At 40.5% G+C, this 20,515-nt stretch overlaps 1 long non-coding RNA gene across 1 annotated transcript in view; it reads right to left on the bottom strand.

Moving 5' to 3' along the window:
• LOC131829565 (uncharacterized) overlaps positions 1–20,515 on the bottom strand; it is a 142,046-nt gene that overhangs the window by 75,113 nt on the left and 46,418 nt on the right. The gene's annotated exons all lie outside the window — the stretch shown is intronic.

Consider the following 20,515-nt stretch of genomic DNA (forward strand, 5'->3'; position numbering starts at 1 on the left):
CTATCTTTACTCCCACTACCTGAAATTCTCATTTCTTTCTCTTCCTCTTCTCCATGTTTCTCTGCCCTTCCCAAACCACCAAACTGTTCATGACACATGCCTTGAGCTTCCCAGTACACCATGTTAGTGACCCTTGGGGCTGCCGCTGCTGGTGGAAACAGATAGACACACTGTGTGGCCCAATGCCAGACACTGTTCTACTAAATGATTCCCCCTGGATTATCCCATTCATTTACACAATAATGCCATGTGGTAAGCATTGATTTCTTGGTGGTGAGCAGTAGGAACTCTAACTCCAATTGGATTAACACAGGAAAAAGTTATTGTCCCACTTAAGTGAAAAGTCTAGGGACAGAGATGGCGCCAATGATGCCACCAGGAACCAGACTTTCTTTGTGTCTTGCCTCAGCTTCTACACAGTGGCTCCTTTGTAAGGCTGAGAGGGGATTCAGAGCTTCAGGCTGTCATCTCTCAACACCTAGTCCCATGGAAGGCAGTAGGAATCTTTGTCATGATGTCCCACAAAGGCCCCCTACTGCCTCCATGCTATGAAGAGCTGATTTGGCCAGTCATTTCGACCAGAGGAATGGGATTTTAGCCTGCCTTTGCTAAGTCTCATCACCTCCTCTAAGCACACATGCCAAAACTGGGGAAGAAATGCTTGTGTGAAAGGAAACACAGTCACTGGGAAGCCAAAAACCATACATGTGACATGGGAGTCCAGTGAAACATTTTAATAGTGAAAAAATTTCTGCACATTAAAAGTAAAATGGGTCCTACTTATCTAGACAACATGGGAAATATCTTTATTAGTAAATCTGAATAACAGAAAACCATTTGGAGGTTGGCCACCAGCAAGTATTTTCTGAAAGCTATCTTTGGTTGGACCAGAAGATGAAAACCAAGAACTCACTTTCCAAGTCAATGCACAAACATTGTTTGAAAACGGTTAATATAAGACTGCATTTTATTGTTGGAACTAATGCAAAAATGGACTTAAAATTTGTTCATTTTTCTCTAAAGATTATTAATCTGGTAGTCTGAGTAAGTTTGCTGTTTGTTATTAGTTCCAACTGACTCAGATATTGTGGTAGACAAGCATATGGTGGTTGCAAAGCAGATTTACATGCCTGGGTTTTGCTGCTTACTCTTGCTATGAGATAGCAGCTCTTTCTTCACTTCTTGGGTGCCCTTTAGCCTCCAACTAACTCAGCACCATAGCAATTCTTTTTTTTTTTTTTAATTTGACAGAGAGAGAGAGATCACAAGTAGGCAGAGAGGCGGACGGGTAGGGGGGGAAGAAGACTCCCTGCTGAGCAGAGATTCCCAATTTGGGGCTGGATCCCAGTACCCTGAGATCATGACCTGAGCAGAAGGCAGAGGCTTAACCCACTGGGCCACCTAGGCGCACCCCGGACTGAGTCTTTTATCTCATCTACTTCTTACAGGTGCTCTGTGAAGCATGAAAATAACTTGGCTCCATCCAACAGATGGAGGACCTGAGGTTTGTGGAGATTATCAAAGTCCGTTACCCAGGCCACTAGGCTAATACTCAAACCCAGACAGTTTGTCTTCAAGCTCCTTAACAAATACTTTAGAAAATGTGTTATTGACAACTAAGCAGTCTTTCGCAAAAATTAGCATGCACTAAAATAATAACATCAGGATAATGGTGAGGATAACAGGGAAGGAAAGAAGCACTTTGATTATTCATGCACTGGAACAGTGAGGCATGTTTCCCCCCAACCTCAGGAGAATAGGTACTTCATGCTCTTAGACTGAGTCAATTGCAAATATTTAGTTACATTCACATTCTCTAAGTGGCAAGTTGCCAGTTTGGCTCCCCTTTAGTTTTTCCCCCTCTGTGGACCAAGCAGTAAATGCCAAGCCCTCCTCCCCTCTCCCACTCTAACACAGAGGAGGTGAAATTTGCCAATGTGGAGGTCAGAAGCAGGAATGTTTACATCTTGCCTTAAATGGTTGCTGCCTCCTTCCCTATGCCTTCCTGCAGCCCCAGATTCAGACAAAGTGGGAGGGATGTGGGTAAGGAAGTCTAGGCAGCTGGCTACAGCTAGTCCTGTTTTTCTTGTTTTTGAGAAACAAGGCAACATCAGAAAGGACTCTAAGGGTCATCTGGGAGACCCTCTTGCTCAGCGCAGGACCCCTACCCCACCCATCCCCGGCATCTGGACAGGTCAGTATTTAATGTGTGCCTGACACCTCCCAGTGACAAACAGTTCCCTATCTTGAAGAATTAACCAGAGCCTAAAAAGTGCTACTGTCCCATGAACAGCTTCTCCCTGAATGTCAGAGTGGAAAACCTCAGTGATGGATAACTTCGCCCATACTCCAAACTTCTCAGTAGCCCTGAGCTATGTTCCCCCTTATCCTACTTTTGCAAGTCAGGGAGAAGACACCTTTGACAGACAGAAGGTAAATGGGTGTGGTGCCAGCCTCTGCCCAGTTTTATGTATCTCTGGCATTCAGAAACTGGGCAGCCAGGAACATTCACCAGCTGCATGGACGCAGCCCTTAAATCTTCTTGGTTTACAGAGGAAAGGACGGATCTCTTGGCTTCAACATAAGAGACAAAAATAAAGCCCTCCCCTTTTTAGTCAAATATTAACTCACTTCCCCTTTCCTTCTCCCAGTGTCAAGTAAACATTGAGGAAGTGTGATGCTGGTGAATTCCCAGGAGCTTTCAAGTGGCTGCTGCGGGAGTCTCTAAATGAGTGCCACCTGCTGGTTTGCTGGAGTATGATCGATCTAGTGCCCAAGTTTCTCCCCAGTATCAAGGGCAGAAGGGGGTCGAGAAGATTAAGGTAATGCTCACTTGCTGTGCAGCCCATACGGTGCTGGGCAAGATAATGTTTGTCATTGTCTTGTTTAATCCTCACAACTTTGTGTTGGAGGTGGTATAATCTCTCTGAATGAGGCTCCAAGGGATTAAGCACCAACTGGGACTGGGACCCTAATCCTCACCTGTCCCACACCAAAGCCAATACCCTTTCCATAACACACCCCAAGGAAACCACAAATCCACACAGATGTGGTTTACAGGATTCAGACATAAGAATTTAGTAGCAGTGACATTGACTTTATCATGATTTTGAGTGGACTTTCTAGTTTAGTTGTTGGGGGCAGGGTTGTTTTATTGGTTTTTCTTAGTTTAGAGTTTAGGTTAGAATTTTTGATTTAGTATATCTTTAGTTTGGAAGAGGAAAATTTCATAAAGTTGAACAGTAACACACATTTTAGATAGGTGGCTTTCTGTTTCCATAGTCAAGACTGATAGAATTTATAAGATCCACTTCTGTTACTATTAAGACTATGCCTCCCCTAATTCTTCAGTTTTCAGAAGGGAAGTGTGTTTACACTTCAGTTCCCACAATTGTGTTGAGTTCATTTTTTCATCAACAATAAAAACAATGCACCACCTCCAGCATCGTGTTGAGACTACTAAGTTCCATTAAATGTCCACATTTCCTACAAAATAACTGACCAAAATCAAATTGGGAGCTGTTTTTGATGTAATATCATTGAAGTTTATTACATTTAAACAGCAGAATCCTCTCATGGAAATCCACAGAAACAGAACTGAAGGTAGCCTCAGAAGACCTTCCTCCAGATGTGTTGGTGGAGTCCAAGGTCACAGTGGTCGTTGAACTAACCCTGACATTCACTGGTCCAGGGGACTGGCCTGAGTTGCAAAGCAACACTTTTTTGTGTCACCTTTGACACAGAGTTGAAAGGTGCCATCATGGTTGCTCAAGGGCCTTCTTTGTCTCCACTGGCATCACACATACCAGCCCTGCAAGGTTCTCGGTATATATTTATGATTGTCCCTTCTCCCACTTTGGGGGGGAAGACTTCTCTTGTTATCATCAAGAGCAGAGCACCTTGGTTTTGTTTTTTTGTTTGTTTGTTTGTTTGTTTGTTTGGAATGGAGATTCACTGTTGGTTGTGTGAAAAGCCCTTGTAGATGAACTTCTTTGGGGCTCCAAGTTTTCCAGGACTCCTACCCGAGTGATGAGAAGAGTCTCTGAGAGGACTTTTGGCATATAATGAAACGGAGGTTAGTGGGTCCTGTGAAATTCAGTCCTGATTTATTAATGATCCTGCAGTGCCTCATTTCAGATTAATTATGATATTTGAAACAAAGCACTCCAATTTCTCACTAAAGTATCACAAAGTGAGAGAGGGAATCCAAAGACAACAATCCAACCAACTCATCGAAGTCTGAAAAAAAAGTGTTTGCGGGAATGAACAGAAAGAAAATGCCCTCCACTTCCCCTCATCCTCTAGGCAATGACCACTGCTTGTTTACGTTGAGGACGCACGGAGACAGGTGCATCTACCTGAACACCTGGTATGTCACCAGCTGGTCGGGAAGTCCTTGAGCAACTTTTGCCTCCACATGCAGAAGTGGCAGCGAGAGAGAGAGATAGAAAGAGAAGAGGAATAACAGAAACAGGTGGGAGACGAGGGGAATGGAGAGGTGTCTCCCACCTGAGTAGTTAGGAAGGAAGGAAAGAGGAGAGGAGAGGAAAGTAGTTAACAGAAGAGGATGGGAAATACTGGGGAGAGAGAGAGAGCTGAGAAAGACAAAGGGGAACGGAGAAACAAGAAGAGAGCCAAGGCCCATGACATCCATTCTTCCAGCCTTACTTGACCAACAGTCTCCTGAGGAGAGGGCAGGGCGGCGCCCTAGTTGCATAATAATGAGGCCAGAGGCTTAAAGTCTCTGTGTGCAAGGCTGCCTCTGTGTTTCACAGTCTGGCTGGCCAGGCCTGGCCACTTGGGGGTCTCTGAGACAGGCATGTCACCTGGCACCCGCTGTTCCCTTACTCTGTCTGCATGCAGGACGGACAGTCTGTGGGAACACAGTAGAAAACCCCCCGGGGAGTGGACGTGGCTTCCCACAACACTGTCAATGTCATGAGAACCTCCGCGTGAGTGTCGGGTGTCCAGCCCTTGGGAGGACGGCAAAGAGGGGGAAACACAATGGTGAGGTTGGCCAAAGGGAAGCCTCTGTGATTTGCCGTTTCTGTTTTCTCCCAGGCGGTGAGAACTCCTTTCCCCTTTTCAATTTGCTTTGTCCAGATTGGGACAGGTGCTGCTCCGTGCAGCTGTGCGTGGAAACAAGAGCTTTTCTTCTTCTTTTTGCTTCCCATGCCCTCCCCCCAACAATTTAAAAGAAAGTTTGACCCCAGCCTTTGAGAAGTTTATAGAAACCCCAAGTTGACTGCGAATCAGAGAAAACAGGACATTAAAAAGGAGAGAGGTTAATTAGAAAGAGAAAAAGAGATTTTTGGAAGGGTCAGAAGACACTGGCTACTTGCATTTCTAGTACCAGCTTTAGCCACCTTGAAAATAAAACAAAAATGAAGGGGCACATTTTCCTTCATCTGTGTCTCCTGTGTGCACAAAATCTCCAGCCACTATCCCATCAGAATCATGAGGTTCCCAAACTGAAAGAGATCTGAGATCATTTATTCGAATCTTGTCATTTTCAAGATTTAACAAATGAAGCCAGTGAATTAAATCCCCTGTCCCAGACTGACCAGCTTCTCCGTGATGCTGCCGATGGCCTGGGATGCTCCTTGAGTTGCACCAACCCATGCAGCTGAATGGGTCCCTGTGCCAGGGACAATGGCATTGAATTTCTACAGAGACCACTTCCTGCATTTGATACAGGCAAAGGGAAGAAGGAGAGGCTGGCTTATTCACCTTTTTTTTTTTTTAACAGAAGAATATCATGAGAATCTGCCTGCACTTTTGTAGTTGAACAATATTATTTTACCCAGCACTGTATCTGGTGCTGATGGAGGGACAAAGTGAAAACAGCAGGTATCCCATGCTCTGTAGACCCCTTGATAGCAAAGAAAATACTAGCACCACTTTCTGCAGGATCTGACCTTGGGGAAGGCGCCTAACATTTCCTCATCTGTAAAATGAGGCCACTGGAATTCCTGTGTGGGCTGGACTTCTTTAAATTAACATTAAACCAGGACACGGAACTGTAACTCTTATGTAAATACTAAACATTTAGTCTTGGTGTTGTTAATGTGTATCAGTGTTGTGATACACATTTACGTCCTGTGACCAATAAACGTTCGTGGAATAGGGGAAATGAATGCATTTTCAAATTCCTAAGGCCAAGTCATTCCAAATCCTACTCTCTGGCTTTTAGAGACGTTGAATATAACTAGTGTTCTGCTTCAGAGTATGCTCATGGGACAGTTTGACATCTGGCAAAAACTCTTATAAAATGTTAGAGGATGGAGGTCAATGCAGCCTCCACTGACTCCTTTTCCACTGGAAACCAAAGCTGAAGTCTTGAAAATGATTATAATGTCCCACATGATCTGCAGTGCCTCCACACTGACCTCCTAGCCTGTGGTTCCTCCCGTGCACTCATGCACTCATGCTGGCTCCTTGGGCATGCCAAGCAGGATTCCACCACAGGGCCTTTGCACTTGCTGTTCCCTCTGCCAGAAATTCTGTTTCCCCATTTGCTCTTCTCCCTCACCTTCAAATGTCACTACATCAGTTATGCCTCCCAGAACATAATATTTAAGATGGTTCCACCTTATCCCTGCCCTTGGCACTTTATTTTCAGTTGTGGGTCTCATCTCCATCTGACAGACTATATATTTAACTTATTTATTTTTTCGATTGTCCCTCCTGCCCTCATCTCACTAGACGACAAAGAATTTTGTCCATTTTGTCACTGCCATTTCCTAAGTACCCAGATCAATGATTAGCACACAGTGGTCACTTATATATATTTGTATAATTAATGAAACAAGTAATTAAATACTACTTTTATGTTTCACTCATATCTTTAAGTGATCTGGTTGATAAATAAATAAATAAATAAATAAGGCTATCATTTACTAAGCACTTCCTAGGTGTTTTTTCTAAGTACTTTCCATGTGTTCATTTATCCCTTAAGACTTATGAATTGAGAGCACTATGAATTAAGGTGTTTTATTTCCATCTTCTTGGCTGGTCCCTCTAAACATTAGTGGGCCTTAGGATCAGTCTCCAAGGTAGGAGGGAGCTGCCATCAGAGCCATGTTATGACTCTCGTGGGCTCCCTCCTCCATTAAAAAGTTGTTAAAGATGGGATGCCTGGGTGGCTCAGTCAGTTAGGCATCTGCCTTCGGCTCAGTTCATGATGCCGAAGGTCATGAGATGAAGTCCCATATCGGGCTCTCTGCTCAGTGGGGAGCCCATTTCTCCCTCTGCCTGCCACTCCCCTGCTTATGCTCTCTCTCTCTCTGACAAATGAATAAAATCTTTTTTTTTTTAAAAAAAGTTGTTAAAGATGATATTTTATTACCATGTCAATGTAACTTTTTTCTTCAGATTTTAAAATTTCTTTTATTTAAATTGTTTTTAAAATTTTAAATTAATATTAAATTTAAATTTAATTCAAATTTTAAATTTTAGTTCATAGATTTTCTTTAGATCCTAAAGGAGATTAAAACTTTTTGGTGGGCCCCTAAAAGTGTTGTGAGCTGTGGGCATTGTGCATAACAGAAAAGTTGGCCCGGGGTGTGACCCAAGCCTGTCGGAAAGGAAAATCAGCCTAATCACTTCCTATGAGTGAATGACCAGGAGTAGAAATTATGCATTTAGCTCTTAGTGCTGTCATTGATTTTCCAATAGTTTCAAGCAAGCGAGTTATTCTTTCTGGGTCTCAGTTCCCTGATATGTGAAAAAAAGGATATCTAACTCAGTCCTCACTTAAAACCTGCTTCTAGGATCCTAAATATTAAAAATTCATTCAACTACAGTTTGTTCTGTACCAGGTACCATGTGAAAGATGAGGAAATCTGAGATAAATCCCATACAGCCCCTAACCTCGGTGTGCTACTAAATTCCCACAAAAGAACACTCATTAAACATGCAAAAAAATAGGAGATTCCTGAAAAGGTCCTTGCTTTTTGTCTTTTTTTATATTATTCTTTCAAATATATCTATCCAGGGGATGGCTTATAAGCACAAAGGTTTAGTTACAAACATAAGTTCTGAAGAAATCTTGCATTTCCAGTGGGAGATTTCTATCAACAATTCAAGCGAGACATCCTGCAATGTATGTGTGTCTCAATTGCTCCTGAATGTATCCCCATGTCAGTGCATGCCACTTTGAACTTTTCTTGGACTCCACTTCAAGAACTAAGTTGGCATTGGGGGTGGTGGGCATATATAACATGGCATGATTACAGGAAAGACCCCTCCCCAAGAAACATCTCCTGCTAACCTTCTACCCATGCTTGATGACCTCCTGCTGACTGTTCCTTCCTTCAGGTTAAATGTTGCCTTTCTCCTAAAGATCTCTTTAAATTTTCAAAAACTCCCTTTGCTTATGAAGTCAAATGGTTTTCCACTGGGGCAATGCAGGCACTAGGAATCAGGTAAAGAGAACAAGACTGAAAGAGGAGAAAGTACATGGGAGGAATCCTCAAGACAACCTCCTACCCCACTCAACTACCATTACAAGTTTCCCTAATCTTGAGAGAAATTCCTTGCCAGTCATTCCATAAATATTTATCTAGTAACTCCTGTGCTGAAAGCCTGGGCTGTGAGGGAAGTGTCTGTGTCAATTTCGATTAAAATTCTGCTGCCAGTATCACCAATAACAAACTAATTCAAGTGTCATCCGTAATACGTTGTTCTGTTTTTAGAAATGTACAATGGACGCACTTCCTTCCCCGTTTCGATTCTGATTTGGTTCTGGCAACCATGGCCTCAGAAGCAGTTGGAGTAACACCACTCATTTTCCTAAATATGCAAGACCTTGAACCGTATTCATGGTGAACTCTTTCATTATCCTCATTTTCTATTCAATTATGTTTCCTTTGATAACTGATCCCTTTTAAACTAATAACTTGAATACATCAATCACTCATTTTAAAGTTATTCCTTTATCTGCCCACTAGTCCCTCCTTCCTTGACTCCTAGAGATACAATAGGATGTTGTTGATCCACTTCTGATAGTTTCATTACACATTTCTTTCACTGGGATTAGATGTTGAAACTTTTACCCCCCCCCAAAAAAAATAGTATTTCTCATCAAAAGAGTTGTATAACCTTACCACTACAAGAATATACATTGAGCTCTTTCTCCTTAATATAATGATTCTTCATATTTCTCTATGCTCTTCTCGATTTTCACACCTGTGCATACTTCTTACTTCTGTAAACCCAGCTTCCCAGGTCATACAGGACTGGGCAGATAATTCAGAGGGTGTGACTTACTCTTATAATCATATCCCTGATTTTGAGCTTCTTCCCATTCCAGTCCCTCCCCAGCAGAATCACTAGATACTCCAGCCCTTCTCCCTAACTCCGTTTGGTCTCTGAGAAAGGTCCAGGAGTGAAGTTGACCTGTGCATGGGCTGCCATAGGGCTGGTGACACCAATATTTTTTCTCTTGGTCTGATAATTATGATGGGGAGCATATAATGAGACTTCCCTGCTATTGGGGGGCTCACTGACTGTTGAATAAGACCAACATCTAAAGAGGTAAGTACAGTCAATAAGGGAAGGTCTAAGACCACATACTAGAACAAAGCAATGACATAAGCAGGGGTTGGGGGAAGGAGATAATGGCTTGGGGATGAGGGAAGGCTGAATAGAGGCACTAGGTCATTGAATAGACCCTAATCAAAAGGATACACTGAGAAAGACCACTTTCAATAGTTAGGGTCAATAGGTCAATAGTTGCCAATCCTCTTTGAACAGTAAAATTACCTGGAGAGTTTAAAAAACAAAAGCAAAAACAAAAACAAAAAAACCACTGGCGGCAGGATCTCTAGGGTTTCTGATTTAATTGGCTTGGGTTGGGGCCCAGACAAGGACATTTAAAAATGTTCCCCACAGTTACATTAGTGTGTTCACTTTTTGAAAATTCATTGAGATTTGTAAGATTTGTACACTTTTCATATCCATTTTATGTGTCAATAAAAATGTTTAAGAAAATGAAAAAAAAAAAGTTCCCTAGGGAAGGGTAAAATGAAGCTTGTGGTGCTGAATTAGAGTTGAAGATATTAGTGTGAATTTGTGTTTATTTTCCTATATTTAGATAGAAACACACAGAAATATAGGTACGTGTGTATTCTTGGGTTATTATGCATCCATTTTCTAGATCTGTCCATTGAGAGGGCCTAGAAGCCAGGACACCCCAGTAATAATGAACACACCTAACAAAGGACCTTAGGTTCTAAACGCCATTCTCCAATAAAAGGAAACAAGCTCCCCAGAGAAATGATGAATTCTAAATCCTGAAGTGGGGAAAATACAAGATAAACCCGGAGCATATTTGTAGCACCTGAATAAGAAAGTGTTGTATAAAAAAAAAAAAGTGGGTGTGGAGGGTGAGGGGAGCATGTCCAAAGAACAAAGGGACCAGCCTGAAGGCGCCCCCAGAGGCCACAGCTGGAATAATTTGAGCAACAAAATAAAGATAGTATTAGTTTATGCCCTAATATATGGATAAATACGAGTGAATAATTAAATAAGGAGGGAGAAAGGGAAAATCTTCCTTGCATAAAAAAGTCCAGTTAATAAATACAAAAGAAATGAGAAATACAGAAAATTACTTGGAGAACACCAGAGTAACAATTGCTGGGGGTAAGACCCACAGATAGATGTTGAAATCAGTGGGGAAAACTGGATATTTGAATATCCTCAAAGTAATCCCTCAAAATATTTCTTATTGTGGTAGTTTTAATTTATGTTCACATTTTTCATGTATTTTTCCCTCTATGGACTGAGGCTTAATTCCCTTCCTGTGGATGGAGGCTGGACTTAGTGACTCTTTGACTAATATGTACAGAGAGAGAAAAACAGTGACTATACAGTGGAGGAAGCTGGCGGCATCACCTTGACTGGGCGATCAAGGTTAACATCACCAGAAATAAGTCATATTGCTATCACATGTCCCCTGATATGAAGCAACAAGAAGGACACACAACCTCTGTGTTAGTCTTCCCTAAGTCCACAACCCCAGTTGAATGATGAGAAAATATCAAACAAGCCAGAGGAACTTTCTACAAAATACCTGGCTAGTGCTCTTTCCAAGTGTCAGGCTCCAAAAAAAACAAAGACAAGTTTTTGCAGATTGGAGGAGACCAGGGAGACATGTTGCATAAATACGATGTGATTTCCTATTTTGGATCTTTGAACAGACAAAGGCCATTAGTAGAAAACGGGCAAATTCCAAATGAAGTCTGTATTGAGTTACTAATGAGTCTATGTTGACTTTTTAGTTTTGATAAATGTACTGTAGTAACATAAGATGTTAACACTGGGGGAGCTAGTGAAGGGCATACAAGAACTTCATGTCCTATCTCCATAACTCTTCCATAAATCTAAGATCAATTAAAAATTTAAAAATTTGAAATATAAATAAGTAAATTTTTTTTCAGTGTTCTCCATGTGATGTTCATGAGTGGTCAGGGTGGACAAGCCCTTACTCTAGACAAAGGCAGAAACTTCAGCTGAATCACAAAGTGATAAAATATGAACCAAGGGAGGGAAATGCAATAAGGGATGGTGGAGAATGAGGAGAGGGAGGTAGTTGGGTCAGATTATAGTCTCTTTACCATGCCCGATAAGAGATCAGTCCTTTACATTGTAGGCCTTGGGAAGCCATTATTTTTTTTCCAAAGATTTCATTTATTTATTGGAGGGCGAGAGAGAGCATGAAGGGAGGAGTGACAGGCAGAGAGAGAAGCAGGCTCCCCACTAAGCAAGGATCCTGATGTGGGGCTCCATCCCAGGACCCTGAGCTCATGACTCAAGCTGAAGGCAGACACTTAACTGACTGAGCCACTCAGGCACGCCATCATATTTTGTAAGCAGAGTGAACTTAGAAGTTGTATTTGAGGTTAGTTTTAGATAATCCAACTGTCACTTAAGTGCTTTATAACAATAGCAATTACTGAAAAATATCTTACAAATTTATTATTTGAAGGATGTGGAATTTTGTGTGGATGCCATACAAAAGAAATTTTTTTTAATGTCCCTGTGCTTTCCTTTGTGCATTTCTGCCTTATGCCCCACACTCCCTAGTTAGGCATCCTAGGCAGGAGCTGGGAAGAGCCGGGATTGAATAGCAGAAATGCAATGGGAAAGTAAGAGTTAAAGGTAAGCTTCCAACATGCAATGTGGAATTTTGCAGGAAGTAATTTGCAAATTAGGCTGAGTCAAGCCTGATGGAGTTCCTTGCAACTGAACTCCAGACCAGAAAGAAAGAAAAAAGGCAAGTTCAGCCCTCCAGCCTCAGGAGTGACCCTTCAGTGGTTTTAAATTTTTCCAGAAATACATCTTTATTAGAGGTGACACCTTCCTCAGAATCTTCAGGACAATGTCCCTATGGGAAGGGACAGGCAGGATTCTCTGGTCAGTGACCCTGAGCTCAGGTTGCCCAGAGTGGGCTCACTGGGACCAGGCAATTCAGCTTCTGGAAGTAACAAGGGCTCCCTTTCCTCTAGCAGCTTGAAACCTGTTTCTTTAAGGTTGCTGAAAGCTTATGGTTGGTGATGTCAGGCAACTCCCAGCCGAGTTGGGTGTCACCCAGAGGGCTTTGTGCCTGTGTTCCGAAAGCTTATTACCTATATGCAAGGTATACTCGTCTTTGTACTGTAAGAAAACAGACACCCATGAGGACAGAGGATCTCCCCTAAAAACAAACTCACAGCTGTGTTTGTCTGGCTCTGTCTAGTTGATAAAAATATCTCTCAAAAGGGGACCTCAGTGGCTCAGTCAGTTGCATGTCAACTTTTGATTTTGGCTTAGGGACACAAGATGGAGCCCTGCATGGAGCCCTTGCTCAGTAGGAAGTCTGTTTGAGATTCTCTCCCTCTTGCTCTGCCTGTCCCCCTTCATGTGCATGCTTGTTCTCTTTCTCTCTCTCTCAAACAAATAAATCTTTAAAATATATGTATCCATCAGTGGAAAAGGGGGAGGAGCAAGATGGCAGAGGAGTAGGAGACCTGGGTATCGTTGGGTCCCAGGAGTTCAGCTAGATAGTTATCAAACCATTCTGAACACCTAGAAACTCAACAGGAGATTGAAGAGAAGTAGAGCAGCAATTCTAGAAACAGAAAAGCGACCCCACTCTGGAAGGCAGGATGTGTGGAGAAGTAAATCTAAGCCAACATATGGGAAGACAGACCATAGCAGGAGGGGCTGGCTCCCAACAAGTGGTGGAGCACAAAATCAGAACTTTTAGAAGTCGGCTCCACTGAGGGACATCACTCCAGAGGCTAAGGAGGGTCTGGAGCCCTCTAGAGACAGTGTGGTCTCAGGACCTGCGGGGTCACAATAAGACTGGGGGTGTCTGAGTGTGGCAGAGGCCCCAGGTATCAGAGTGGGGAAGCTGGCTACAGAGGCAGAGATGAGAAGTGGGCTCTCAGCTCAGAATAACCTTAAACTGTGATCCGATGCACAGTCAGACCATAGTTCTTTGAACAGGGACCCCACAAGTGGCAGATCTGGGAGACTCACCTTCCTCCTTCAGGAGGAGAGGTGCGGGAGTGCACTGCAGGAATCTGCTGGGTTTGGACACTCCACACAGGGCCATGCACCAGAGATAGAAATGCACACTCACAGGCGGGGTGAGCACAGAGCGTGACCAGAGACCAGGGAGATGGAAGGGACTGACTGCTTTTCTCTGAGGGCGCACTGAGGACTGGGGCCCTGAGCTCTCGGCACCAACTGGCTGGAAATTGGGAGGCTGCCATCTTTGTTTCCTGTCCTCCAGAGCTCTACGGAAAGCATTCAGGGAACAAAACCTCCCGCGAGTGAACCCGAGCAGATTACTTAGCCTAGCCCCTAGCAAGGGTGGTGCAGTTCCGCCCCCGGCAAAGATATTTGAGAATCATGGCAACAGACCCCTCCCCCAGAAGATCAGCAAGAACATCAAGCCAAGACCAAGTTCACTGATCAGTGAGAACTGCAGCACTTCAGAGCTAGGGGAAGGCAACACACAGAATTCATGGCTTTTTTCCCATGATTCTTTAGTCTTTCAAAGTTAAATTTTTTTAATTTTATTTTTTCTTATTCTATTTTTAAAATTTTTTCCTCTTTCCTATTTTAACCTTGTTAAACTACCTTATCAATACCTTTTAAAAAATCTTTTTAAATTTTCATTGTTATATTCTATCCCTTCATTGTATATAACATTATTTTTTATATGTGTATAGGTTTCTCTATTTAAGATTCTGGGATACAGTGTCTTCTAACGGATCAAAATACACCCTAAATCTAGTGCATGGCTTTGTTCTAGTCTCCAACCTGATCACATTCTTCCCCCACCTTTTTTGTTTGTTTCCTTTTTTCAACCAACTTCTTATCAATTCCTTTTTTAGAATCCTTTTAAATTTGCATCTTTACAGTCATATTCCATCCCTTCATTGTGTTTACCCTTATTTTTGTATATATATGAGTTTTTTTTTTCATTAAATTTTTGTGAGGCAGTTTCTTCTAACAGTCCAAAGTACACCCAAAATCAATTGTGTGGCTCTGTTCTATTCATCAGCCATATATATAAAATTTTTTCCTCCTTTCTTCACCCCCCACCCCCAATTTCAGGTCTCTTCCAACTCGGTTAGTGTGTATTTTTCTGGGGCCATTGCTATCCTTTTAGTATTTTGTTCTCTCATTCATCTAGTGTTATCTGATAAAATGATAAGGCAGAAAAACGCACTTCAAAAAAAGAACAAGAGGGAGTACCAATAGCTAGAGACCTAATCAATACAGACATTAGTAAGATGTCAGAACTAGAGTTCAGAATGACAATTATAAAAATGATAGCTGAGCTTGAAAAAAGCATAGAAGATATGAGTGAATCCCTTTCTGGAGAAATAAAGGAATGAAAATCTAACCAAGTTGAAATTTTAAAAGCTATTAATGAGGTCCAATCAAAAATGGAGGTTCTTACTGCTAGGATAAATGAAGCAGAAGACAGAATTAGTGATATAGAAGACCAAACGATGAAGAATAAAAGAAGCTGAGAAAAAGAGAGATAAACTACTGTACCACGAGGGGAGAATACAAGAGATAACTGGTACCATAAGATGAAATAATATTCGAATAATTGGGATCCCAGAAGACGTAGAAAGAGAAAGAGGGGCAGAAGGTATATTGGACTTATCAAAAAGAGAAGAAAAAGGACCTAAATTGATAAAATCATGAATGAAAAAGGAGAGATCACAACCAACACCAAAGAAATACAAACACTTATAACAACATTTACGAGCAACTACATGCCAGCACATTTGACAACCTGGAAGAAATGGATGCATTCCTAGAGACATAAACTACCAAAACTGAACCAGGAATAAATAGAAAACCTGAATAGGCCCATAACCAGTAAGGAGATTGAAGCAGTCATCAAAAATCTTCCAACAAACAAGAGCCCAGGGCCAGATGGCTTCCCAGGGGAATTCTACCAAACATTTAAAGTAGAATTAATACCTATTCTCTTGAAAATGTTTCAACAAAAAAAAAAAAAAAAAAAAAAAAAAAAAAAAAAAAGAAAGAAAGAAAAAAGAAAAGAAATAGAAGGAAAACTTCCAATCTTATTTTATGAGGCCAGCATTACCTTGATCCCAAAACCAGACAAAGACCCCATCAAAAAGAATTACAATACAATATCCCTGATGAACATGGATGCAAACATTCTCACCACAATACTAGCCAAGAGGATCCAACAGTACATTAAAAGAATTATTCACTACGACCAAGTGGGATTTATTCCTGGGCTGCAAGGTTGGTTCAACATCTGCAAATCAATCAATGTGATACAATACATTAATAAAAGAAAGAACAATAACCATATGATACTCTCATAGATGCTGAGAAAGCATTTGACAAAGTACAACATGCTTTCTTGATCAAAACTCTTCACAGTGTATGCATAGAGGCTACATACCTCAATGTCATCAAATCCATCTATGAAAACCCCACAGTGAATATCATTCTCAATGGGGAAAAACTGAGAGCTTTTCTGCTAAGGTCAGGAACACGGCAGGGATGTCCATTACCACCCCTGCTATTCAGCATAGTACTAGAAGTCCTAGCCTCAGCAATCAGACAACAAAAAGAAATAAAAGCCATTTGAATCAGCAAAGAAGTCACTCACTCACTCTTTGCAAATGATATGACACTTTATGTGGAAAACCTAAAAGACTCCACTCCAAAACTGCTAGAACTCATACAGGAATTCAGTAAGGTGTGAGGATAGAAAAATCAATCCATAGAAATCAGTTGCATTTCTATACACCAACAACAAGGCTGAAGAAAGAGAAATGAAGTTGATCCCATTTACAATTCAAAACAATAAGATACCTAGGAATAAATCTAACCAAAGAAGCAAAGAATCTGTACTCAGAAAACTATACTCATGAAAGAAATTGAGGAAGGCACAAAGGAATGGAAAAATGTTCCATGCTCATGGATTGGAAGAACAAATATTGTGAAAATGTCTATGCTACCTAGACCAGTCTACAGGTTTAATGTAATCTCTATCAAAATACCATCAACTTTTTCAAAGAAATGGAACAAATAGTCCTAAAATTTATATGGAATCAGAAAAGACCCCAAATAGCCAGAGGAATGTTGAAAAGGAAAACCAAAGCTGGTGGCTTCACAATTCCAGACTTCAAGCTCTACAACAAAGCTGTAATCATCAAGACAGTATGGTACTGGCACAAAAACAGACACAAAGATCAATGGAATAAAATAGAGAGCCCAGAAATGGATGCTCAATTCCATGGTCAACTAATCTTCAACAAAGCAGGAAAGAATGTCCAGTGGAAAAAAGACAATCTATTCAACAAACGGTGTTGGGAAAATTGGACAGTCACATGCAGAAGAATGAAGTGGGACCATTTCCTTACACCACAGACTCTACATGGATGAAGGACCTCAGTGTGAGACAGGAATCCATCAAAATCCTAGAGGAGAACACTGGCAGCAACCTCTTTGACCTCAGCCACAGCAACTTCTTTCTAGAAACATCACCAAATGCAAGGAAAGCAAGGGCAAAAATGAACTACTGGGACTTCATCTAGATCAAAAGCTTTTGCACAGCAAAGGAAACATTGAACAAAACCAAAAGACAACCAACAGAATAGGAGATGATATTTGCAAATGACATATCAGATAAATAGCTAGTATTCAAAATTAATAAAGAACTATCAAACTCAACACCCAAAGACAAATAATCCAATCAAGAAATGGGCAGAGGACATGAACAGATATTTCTGCAAAGAAGACATCCAAATGGCCAACAGATACACAAAAAATGCTCAACATCACTCGGCATCAGGGAAATACAAATTGAAACCACAGTGAGATACCACCTCACACCAGTCAGAATGGCTAAAATTAATCAGTCAGGAAACAGCAGATGTTGGCAAGGGTGTGGAGAAATGGGAACCCTCCTACACTGTTGGTGGAAATACTAGCTGGTGCCTCCACTCTGGAAAACAGTATGGAGGTTCCTCAAAAAGTTGAAAATGGAGCTACCCTATGATCCAGCGATTGCACTACTGGATATTTACCCTAAAGATACAAATGTAGTGAACCGAAATGACACATGCACCCAAATGCTATAAACATAGAATTGCTGCTATGCATAGCCAAACTGTGGAAAGAATCTAGATGTTCATAAACAGATGAATGGATAAAGAAGATGTGATATATATATATCACATCTTCTTTATATATATATATATATATATATATATATATATATATATAATGAAATACTGCGCAGCCATCAAAAACCCCAAAATCTTGGAACTAGAAGGTATTATGCTGAGTGAAATAAGTCAATCACAGAAAGACAATTATCGTATGATCTCTCTTATGAGGAATTTGAGAAGCAGGGTGGAGGGTTGTTGGGGGAAGGGAGGGAAAAATGAAACAAGATGGGACTGGGAAGGGAGACAAACCGTAAGAGACTCTTAATCTCAGGAAACAAACTGAGGGTTGCTGGGGATGGGGGGAGCGATAGGGTGGGTGGGTGATGGACATTGGGAAGGGTATGTGCGCTATAGTGAGTACTGTGAAATGTGTAAACCCAATGATTCACAGACCTATACCTTGGGGCAACTAATACACTATATATTAATAAAAGAAAAAGAAAGGAGAAAGAAAGAAAGAAACTAACTAAATAAATAAATATATAATATATCCATCAATGGAAAAATAGTTAACTACATTATGGGACAAATACGTAATAGAATACTGTGCAATCATTACAAAAGATGATTGGGTTGTATAATTTTGACTTGGAAAGATGTCTATAAATATCTTGAATGATAAAAAAATAAATTCAGGGGCGCCTGGATGGCTCAGTGAGTGAAAGCTTCTGCCTTCAGCTCAGATCATGATCTTGGGGTCCTGGGATCGAGCCCCACGTCGGGCTCTCTGCTCAGTGGGGAGCCTGCTTCCCCCTCTCTTCCGCCTGCCTCTCTGCCTACTTGTGATCTCTGTCTGTCAAATAAATAAATAAAATCTTTTAAAAAAATTAATAAATTTTAATTTTTAAAAAATTATTTTAATTTTTTATTTTATTTTTATGATCAGAAAAAATAAACTGTTTTCATTTTGCAATAAAGTATTTGTCACACCTCAAAAAGCTCATTGTTCTCTGTGAATATTCCTCATGTTGCTAATTATAGCTTCAACTACTACATTTTGGAAAATTATAAATCAATAATTATGTTAAGAAATAAATAGCTAAATGATAGTATTTTTCTGGCTATACTATAATTTAGGTAAGATCTCTACGTGAAGGGGCATGGGAGCTTTTCAACCCCCCATTTCAAACTTTTGTTAAATTAATGAATAAATACATTTGATAAATACATTGAATATATAAATTCATATATAAATACATATATAAATAAATATGTATAAATACATATATAAATAAATACATTGATATATAAATCCTTATTCTCTGACTAGTTCATTAGTATACAGAGGAAAATTTACTGAAGCAAAGTAAAATTTGAAAAATACCCCAAACTGCTCTATCCAAGGATTAGAGGGTCTTTATCAAGTTAGGTTTGTCTTGTCTTTTTAACAACTCTTTGCCATTTAATAATTAAAAAGAAACAATCTTGTTTTCATTAGGTTTGGTTAGTTCCTAAGGAGACTGGGCATATTAGTATATTACTTGCTATTTTCATAAAATGTTAAATATATGAATTACCTTTTCATGACCTTTGTTCATTTTAATTTAATTTAGGGGGAGGGGTTCTTCATGAGAACAATGAGCTCACCTCTAAAATAATTTTGTAAATATTCACCCAATTTTATATTTTTATTTTGTTTGTTGTCAGATATGCATAGAGAGTAATATGTATTTTATGTGGTCAAATCTATTACAAATTTTACTTTTTAAATATTTTTCCATTGATTTTTTTGTAGCTGAAAAGTCCTTCCCCATTCCAAACTCAGCTGATCTGTTACTGAATTCTTTACTTTGTAACTTAATCATTTACATCTAATTCTTCAGTTCATCTGGAATTTATTTTGAGGTATGACATGAGGATCTAAGTTATTCCTTTTCCCAAATGGCTAACCAACTATTGAGATACTAAATATGACATCCACTAAGATCTGCTACTTAATTGTTGAACAAGTTAGAAGGTTCATTCTTCCAGAATAATTTGAGGCAGTTTGTAGTTCATTGTTTGCTAAAAGTAGTACACGGGAATTAAAATCTCCAGTGACTACCACTTCACTCGCCTTCCCTGGTTTCTCGCCTGTTTTCCAACCCCCTACTCCCCTCCCCACCAACTGCAGTGAACCACAGCTCCCACTCCTCCTCTTCTGGATGCATTGCTGAAATTGCAGTCCTGCCATACAAGTAGAGAGAGAGAGAGAGGAGTTGGTCTGGTGTAAGAGGGTCTTCTTCACTGCCTTGCAGAGCTGTCTCGGTGCTGAGGAGGTCATTGCCAACTCTCACCCGTGAAGTCCCCATTATCTCTGTAGCCGTGGGATGCCTGAAAACTTCCTTAAGCATCCTGATCAGGAGCCTCTTAAACACTTAGTTAACGAAACTTCTCTAGAGCGAGTCAGAGAACTGACCGATGGGTTTAATCCCCGAGGCAGTTGTAATTTACAACTGACTTCACAAATCGTTTTAGAAAGTGTGCATACTGAGAGAGAGGTGGTGATAAATCGGGGATCTTGCTGGCTCGCAGCCTTCTTAACCCAAGGTCTAGTAATTATTTTCCTACTTAAATTATTCATTTCACTGGAATCAACCCCTTAAGGAAGACTTCAGACTTAGCAACCCATGGATGATGGCATAAATTTGTAATGTATATAAAATATGTAAAGCATCTTACAGCGCTTTTGCCTCACTATCTGTAAGCTTGGATTTTTTAAAAAAATCTGGCATTTTTACTCAAAAGATAAGTCCATTATAATCCCTGCAGCAATTGTAATGGATTACAGCAAAGAGGAAAAAAGA

The sequence above is a fragment of the Mustela lutreola genome, chromosome 4, assembly GCF_030435805.1.
Source record: "Mustela lutreola isolate mMusLut2 chromosome 4, mMusLut2.pri, whole genome shotgun sequence".
In the NCBI taxonomy this organism is placed as follows: domain Eukaryota; kingdom Metazoa; phylum Chordata; class Mammalia; order Carnivora; family Mustelidae; genus Mustela; species Mustela lutreola.